This window comes from Lactuca saligna, chromosome 3, assembly GCF_052625555.1.
Source record: "Lactuca saligna cultivar CGN05327 chromosome 3, ASM5262555v1, whole genome shotgun sequence".
Lineage (NCBI taxonomy): Eukaryota > Viridiplantae > Streptophyta > Magnoliopsida > Asterales > Asteraceae > Lactuca > Lactuca saligna.
The window spans coordinates 31,582,820-31,590,953 of record NC_136419.1 but is presented as its reverse complement, the minus strand read 5'-3'; the positions used below and the strand labels follow the sequence as shown (position 1 = coordinate 31,590,953).

Genomic DNA, 8,134 nt, shown 5'->3' with positions numbered 1-8,134 from the left:
GTCAACCCTTTATCTACGAACTAGTCCCAGGACTTGGTATACGGCGCCAGGAAATTAACCACATATATTCGTATGAAATATTTTCAATTTACGTTTTGAGAAAAATATACTTTTGATGAGATAAGTTCTATTTATGAGTTTGATAATTATTATATATTTTAGCTAAGATTTCAATCCGAAAGTTAAAAGAAAAAGGCTAAAAATCTGAACATATGTAATATCAATTTGTTCACTGCTTCATTGGTTTTTAGAATGCGAATTTAGTAGTCTATAGGGAAAAAGTCAACACGCCATATATCTTCAACGCTGCACCTGTATACCCTAAAATAGAATCAGTTGAACACCATCCTCCTTCCCGCATTTTTCAAACATCTTTGAATTGATCACCATCCTCCTTCCGAGGTTTTTCAAACACCTTAATTTGAACCGATCACAATTTTTATAACCCCATTTGAAGTCAACTGTATGCTCTCTGCTGTATATAAATACGCCATTGCTATTGATCAAGCTCACCAAATTAACTAAACATGAAGAAGTGTCAACTTAGATCTTCAGTTTTGCTCATGGTTCTAAGTTTCTTGTTTTCTGTTTCATGGGCAACGTCCTTATCAACCTCAAGTTCTGGCGATCTAATAAGCTGCCTACAGTCCAACTCCAACAATGTCACTGCCATTTCTCAACTCATTTTCAGCCCTGTCAATGCTTCCTTCCTACCCATTTGGCAAGTGGCAGTTCAAAACACCAGGTTCCTTAAACCCTCCACGCCTAGACCATCAGTGATCGTGACACCTATGGAGGAAACCCTTATAAAAACATGTGTATACTGCGCCAAGAAACACGGCTACGAGATCAGGATCAGGAGTGGGGGCCATGACTACGAGGGCCTCTCATACACTGCTGATGTTCCCTTTGTTATGCTTGATTTCACCAACATGAGGTCTATAGACGTGGACGTAGCAAAAAGGACTGCTTGGGTCCAAGCAGGCGCTACGCTTGGTGAACTCTACTACAAAATTTCACGAGAGACGGATACCTTGTATTTCCCGGCAGGTGTTTGCCCTACGGTGGGTGTTGGTGGTTACATGGGCGGTGGTGGCTACGGAAACCTGTTGAGGAAATACGGTACTGCAGCCGATAATGTTCTGGATGCTCGCTTCATGGATGTTGATGGGAATATTCTCGACCGGAAATCAATGGGAGAAGATTTGTTTTGGGCGATCCGAGGAGGTGGATCTTCAAGTTTTGGAATTGTTCTTGCATGGAAGCTGAGCTTGGTTCCAGTTCCAAAAAAAGTAACTGTCTTTATACTCAATAAAACTTTGGAACAAGGGGCAACCGAAATCTTCCATAAATATCAATACGTTGCACCAAATATCGATAGAAATTTGCACATAAGAACTCAAGTTTTTGCCGAATATATCGGCAACACCACCAAGAAAACCATAAGAATTATGTTTGAAGGAATATATCAGGGCACAACAGACACATTGCTTCCGTTGCTTTACAGAAAATTTCCAGAGCTCGGTGTTACCCGAGAGATTTGTGAAGAAATTAGAATGGTGCAGTCGACCCTTGTGTTTTGGGGGTTGCCAAGCTCAACCCCGACCGAGATTCTTACGAACCGATCTGCCATTGCCAAGCTGAACAACAAAAGCAAATCAGACTACACCCGGGCACCCATCCCCATAAGAGGACTCAAGAAGATATGGAGAAAGCTTATCCAAAACGATGAATCGGCGCTTCTGATGATCAATCCATTTGGCGGAAGGATGGCTGATTTCTCCGAGACAGCAATTCCGTATCCTCATAGAGCGGGGGTGTTGTTACAAATTCTAAAGACTGTCAATTTTAACGGTCAACCTTCAGACACAACCCCTACGTCCCTCAGGAGGATAGCTTGGCTGCGAAGCTTGGATGCGTTAATGACGCCTTATGTGTCAAACAACCCCAGAGAGGCATATTCCAACTACAATGATCTGGATTTGGGTGTTGGAAGTACTAACTACCAAGAAGCAAGTGTTTGGGGTGAGAGATACTGGAAGAGGGACAACTTCAAGAAGTTGATTCGAATCAAGGCCAAAGTTGATCCTCACAATTTCTTTAGGCGCCCACAGAGTATTCCTGTTTTCTAAAACCCCCGATCAGCTAAGCGGTTGAAGAAAGACCCAACTGATGCATTTTATTAATTCTTTTAATTGTTTTCATGAAAAACTAGCAACAATGCTACTTTCTGTCAGCTTCTTTTCCTAGTGTATATGATCTCCATGCTAACAAAGATGTTTAAAAGCATGTGGTCAAATTCTAATTATGAATTTATCTAATAAATACATTGTCTTATTAAGACATTTTACATCATATTTCTTTCTTATACTTCCTCTTGTCTAAAAATTATGTTTTTTTTTTTTTTTTATTAAGATAGTTTGGGTCAATACAACTTTAGACTTGGGATACGTACTGTGAAAAAAAAAATGTATCATTTGGACGGCCTACACCGAACCCGCCATAGAGTTATCATGTGGGGGTAAATGCTGAAATATTACGATCAATATTTTGGCAGAACAATAACGTTAAAACTAGGGATGAGCAGCGGAAGCGGGTACCTGCTTACGAAACCGGAACTGCCTCAGAACTGTGAGTTCTGGAACTGGAACCGCCTTAGGCGGTTCCGGTTCCAATTTTTATTTTTACGAAACCGATACCCGCTGGATACCCGCTGGTTCCGGTTCCAATTTTTATTTTTACGAAACCGATAACCGCTGGATACCCGCCGGTTCCGGTTCCGATACTGGGTACCCGGAACCAGCGGTTAATCGGAACAGGTACCTCCGAGTACCCGTCTTTTTTTAAAAAAAATATATATTAAATTTTTTTATTTTGTTAATTTTGTTTTTAAAAAAATAGGGCAAAAGAACTTATACCTGATTTCCTTACCTTAGTCGTTTTAGGGTTTTTGATATTCATTCTTACGGAAAGAAAAAAGAACACGCCGACACCATAGCCTCTCTTCTTGTCGTCACTCTCCCTATCAAACCGGCAATAGTTTGTTCAATCGAAGCTTCAATCGCTCCCGTTACCGATTAACCAGAAATACCACAGTAGTCTTCAATCGTTATGTTCAATCGACGCTTCAATCAGTAGGCTCAATTGGTAGGCTCAATCGAAGTCAGTTTCCAATCTAAATCTCTTCACTCCTCCTTTTCCCTCCGTCCCTCCACCTCCCATCGGAATGGATTCGTCGTCAAAGTTGTAAGTAGCTCAGAATCCCTCACTTTGTTTAGTTGTGTGGTGAGGATCAAACATTAGACATTAGTTCATTCAAAAAATTGAAACTATGTTGTACAACACCATTATACCAATATCTAAATTTTATTATCATGTTCTCGCTGATTATGGAAGTAGATGTATTCGGTATGGATTTGAAATTATGGAATGTATTTTAGTGTTTATAGGGCCTTCCACTGGTCGGAAATGTTGCACCAGATTTTGAAGCCGAAGCTTTTTTTTTGAGCAAGAATTCATCAACGTAACTAAATCGACTCATAATGATTACATATACATAATGATTATATATACATAAAATCCCAGATTTCATAACTTTGTAACAACTTTATGAATTATAGGTTAAGCTCTCTGACTACATTGGCAAAAAAATGTTGGATTAGTGTCTAAGCCCGTAACTATATTTGGTAAAGTACTTGACCCGGTTGTGCATGATTCTTTTGGGTTGTCTTCACCGAAGCAACATGATAGGATGATTTATTAAGAAAGAGGTTATTATGATTTATTAATATGTTATATGAATAATATATTAATGGAGAAATCACACAATTAAATTAATATTAGACAAGAATTACTTTTGTGGCTAAAAGATATTAATTTAATATTAGGGACTTCAACTGTCAAATGTGTGATAGTTGAGTATTGGGCTGAGGAGCCTCTTGGACTAGGCATGGATGAAATTAGGATGTGTCCATCCATAATTTCGGCCCTATGGCCTCATTCCAAAAGCTTCCTTGGATAGCTTAAGGCCTAAGTTGTCCATTAGGGTTTTGACTGAAACCCTAACATCTTCAATATAAATAGGACCCTTAGGCTCCAGAATTCGGCTACCCTATTCCTAAGAGTGCAAGAGTCAAATTCAAGAGCCTCCAGCCTATCTCCAAGACCATTCTTTTGCTATTGGTGTTTGTAAACCATTAGATGAGTGACACTTGTGACTCTAAGCTTCAAAGACAAGAAGATTCAAGCAAGCAACAAGAGGTAATGATCTAGATCTAATTTGTTTAATTAATTTCGAATTATACTCATTAGATCTAGGGTTTGAAAGTCTTGGATAAATGAATGTATAATTAGAGAAACCTAGATCCAAGAATTAGGGTTTGCATGAGCACATAGGATGTTCTTTTGGCTCAAACCCATCAAGAAATATGTCATTTTCTTTTTCAACCCTCTTGATTTCACTTTTGTTTGTCCAACAGGTGAGTTTCACTTTGACTTTCACATTACTTTTAAACATAATTTGATCCAATTTTTCTCTTAATTATGTGTTTATCATGTAGAAATCAATGCATTCAGTGATAGATAGGCAGAATTTGACAAGAAAAACACAGAGATATTGGGTGTTTCAGTAGACAGTGTGGTAAATTCAAATCCTTCCTTTACCATGATTTTTTCTTAATACAAAATTTTACATTATGATTTATGAATTTATGATTCTATTTTCTTTTTTCTTAATACAAATATGACCCAATTGATTCGTGTTGTTGTTGTAGTTGTTGTGTTGTCTTTTGGATGAGCTCAAGCACATACAACAAGCTATTGCATTCCTGGTATGCATATAGATATTATTGCCTAATAAAAATCATTTAATAATCATGTATATGAGTCGTAATGTTGGTTTTTTTAGGTTACCCAGCAAAAGCAAAACAGGATAGTGCATGAAATACCTGTAAGTTTGTGGAGATTTTGAGATTATATTTTATCATGTTTAAACTTTCAGGTTTTTGCAAATCAAATGGTCTAACTTAAAGATTGTGATGGAATATGCATGCAATATACTGTTCTCGATGAGCTGACAAGATCAATGGATCTAATTCAAGGCTATGTTGTTTTTGCTGGGTTGTTTTTTCCTGTTGTTGTGTTATGTTTATTGTTTGTAATTTTTCATTTTCATCATCTTTACTTGTTAAATTTCACTTGAATTGAAATGTTTTCTATGATTTTTTTTTTAATTATGGGAAGTGTTTTTAATTTTTAATAGGTTGTTATGTAAAAGATCAAGTTATTATAATGGTTTTATTATCATATCTTATACATTTGATGTTTGTAAATGTTAATATCCATGCCATACACTCTATAATTTATAAATAAAAAGTTTTATATTTAAGAAGTCGGGTATTTGGAACCGGAACCGGTCCCGGCGGTTCCGGGAGCGGTTCCAATTTTCTAGGAACCGATGTAGGCGGTTCCGGTTCCAATAATTTAAGAACAGCCGGTTTCGGAAGCAGTTCTCGTTACAACAAATTATACATAACAATATGAATAAATTACTTAATTAAGTATAATGATTTTTCAAAGCATAAATAACATGAGTATGTTTGTTCGTTTGACATCTACTTTCAAATAAAAATTGATTTGATCAAAAGTGGCATCTTTGAATAAAAAGTTAGTTAAATTATCCATAACTTTACGCGATCCATATTTACTTATTATATATTCTTTTAGTTTATTTAAATAAGAATTGACGTGACTATCCAAATAACAACATTCTTTAGTCAACATTGTAGTTGTTAATTTGAACAAATTAAATTTAAATAGTAGAAATGCATGCGACCTAGCATTTTGATTCCACTAGCTAGAAATAGTCAATTAGGCACTACATATTATGCGTTCATTCCTTTTATAGATTTTATTTCAATAGGAAAACTTGTGTCTTGAAGGTATGATATGACTAATTATATTTTGGTTAAGTTGGTCTCGTTAAATATTTTTGAATAATCGTTAAAAGTATATTACTTTGTTAACTAGAAGCATCGTGTTACAATTACTAGTCATGTGGGCTAATATCGATCGGAATCATGAATAAGAACAATAGATGTGTTTCTGTTTCTTGCCTGCCTAAAGATTTGGTAATTATGGATCTTCTTCTCGATTTCTAAATCATATAATTACAAATATAATAACACTTTTACAAGAACCGGCCATGGGCAGGCTATACACTAACACCTGCCGTAGTTTGATCAGAAGAGGAGACTTTCAAATGTTCAAACTTAATTAGATATTAATGAATAGAGAATTCAATACACCAATGTTGAAGATTTCCGCATGTTTGGTGCTTGAAGGAATATACATTAATTTGGTGTCGATTGCCGCTCCGATAGCTAAGGCACCTTACCGTCTAGCTCAGCCTGAGATGCAGGAGCTGTCTATGCAGTTTCAGGAGCTGCTAAACCGAGGGTTTATTCGTCCGAGTAGTTCCCCTTAGGGAGCATCGATCCTGTTCGTGAAGAAGAAGGACGGGTCACACAAGATGTGTATTGATTATCGGGAGCTAAAAAAGATAACGGTCGAAAAGCGTTATCCGCTTTCGAGGATCAATTATTTGTTCAATCAGCTATTGGGTGCATTTGTGTTTTCCAAGATTGATCTTTGGTCGGGGTACCATCAGATGAGGACATACTGAGGACAACTTTCAAGACTCGGTACGGGCACTATAAGTTTGTGGTGATGCCATTCAGGCTCACCAATACCCCAACAACATTCATGGATCTCATGAACAGAGTGTGTAGGCCGATGTTGGATCTGTCAGTGATCGTGTTTATTGATGATATCTTGGTCTATTCTAAGACCAAGGAGCATCACGAGCAACGTCTGAGGGAGGTGTTGGAGACATTGAGAATATAAGGGCTATATGCCAAGTTCTTAAAGTGTGATTTCTGGTTGCGAGAGGTATAGTTTTTAGGGCACATCATCAACGAGGAGGGTTTTTCGGTTGATCCAGCCAAGGTTGAGGTGGTGGTGCAGTGGGAAGTATCGAATAACACATCAGAGATTTGTAGCTTCTTCGTTCTAGCGGGGTATTATTAGAGATTGATCTAGGATTTTTCCAAGGTCGTTGTACCATTGACCTGTTTGACCAAAAAGAATGCGACTTTTTGGTGGGGCCTAGACTAGCAGTCGGCATTCGAGACCTTGAGGCAGAGGTTATGTGAGACCCTGATTCAAGTACTACCTGAGGGGCTTGATGATTTGGTGGTGTATTGTGACGCATCGATCTCAGGGTTAGGGGCAGTACTAATGCAGAGGGGACATGTGATCGCATACACCTTGAGGCAGCTGAAGCCTCATGGGGCGAACTACCCCACTCATGACCTTGAATTGGGGGCGGTGGTGTTTGCCCACAAAATCTAGAGGCATTACTTGTATGCAGTGCGGTGAACCCATCTTTGCTGACCACAAAAGTTTGAAGTATTTGATCGATCAGCAGTACCTCAACATGATAGAGGAGGTGATTGGATGTGCTAAAAGATTATAATTGTGAGATCTTATACCATCCAGGGAAGGCCAACATGGTGGCCGATGCTTTGAGTCAAAAGGCGGTTGGTTCTCCGATCGGGAACATTTGTTTGAGGATGACAATGATCTCTCCATTGTTGGATATGATCTAGGAGGCTTAGGTGGAGGGTTTGAAGAGAGAAAATTAGAAGTTGGAGAGGATTTGGGATCAGATTCCCTTGTTTGTTCGACATGGTCGGGGTCTTTTGGCACACTGTTGCCGAGTGTGGGTTCCGGTATCTGGAGGATGAGATAGAGGATATTGGAAGAGGCACACAAGTCTAAGTTTACTATACATCTGGGGCCACAACAATGTATAGAGACTGGAGACTGAGTAACTAGTAGCCCTGCATGAAGTGGGAGATCATCTGGTTTGTGGATTGGTGCTTGACCTGCAGGAAGGCCAAGGCTGAACATCAGCGGCCTCATGGCAAGGTTCAGCCGATCTGTTTATGTTTGCGTACTTCGAGGATGAAGTCTAGTTCAAGTGGGGGAGAGTTGTAACACTCCAAATCAAGTGTTACCTTTGAAGCCCTTGAAATTATAAATATGGCATAATGTTCCCTTAAGTATGTTGGGC

At 38.4% G+C, this 8,134-nt stretch overlaps 1 pseudogene; it reads left to right on the top strand.

Moving 5' to 3' along the window:
* Nucleotides 1-373: 373 nt before the first annotated feature.
* On the top strand, nt 374-2,304 carry LOC145035008 (berberine bridge enzyme-like 8 pseudogene; annotated as a pseudogene).
* Nucleotides 2,305-8,134: the final 5,830 nt, after the last annotated feature.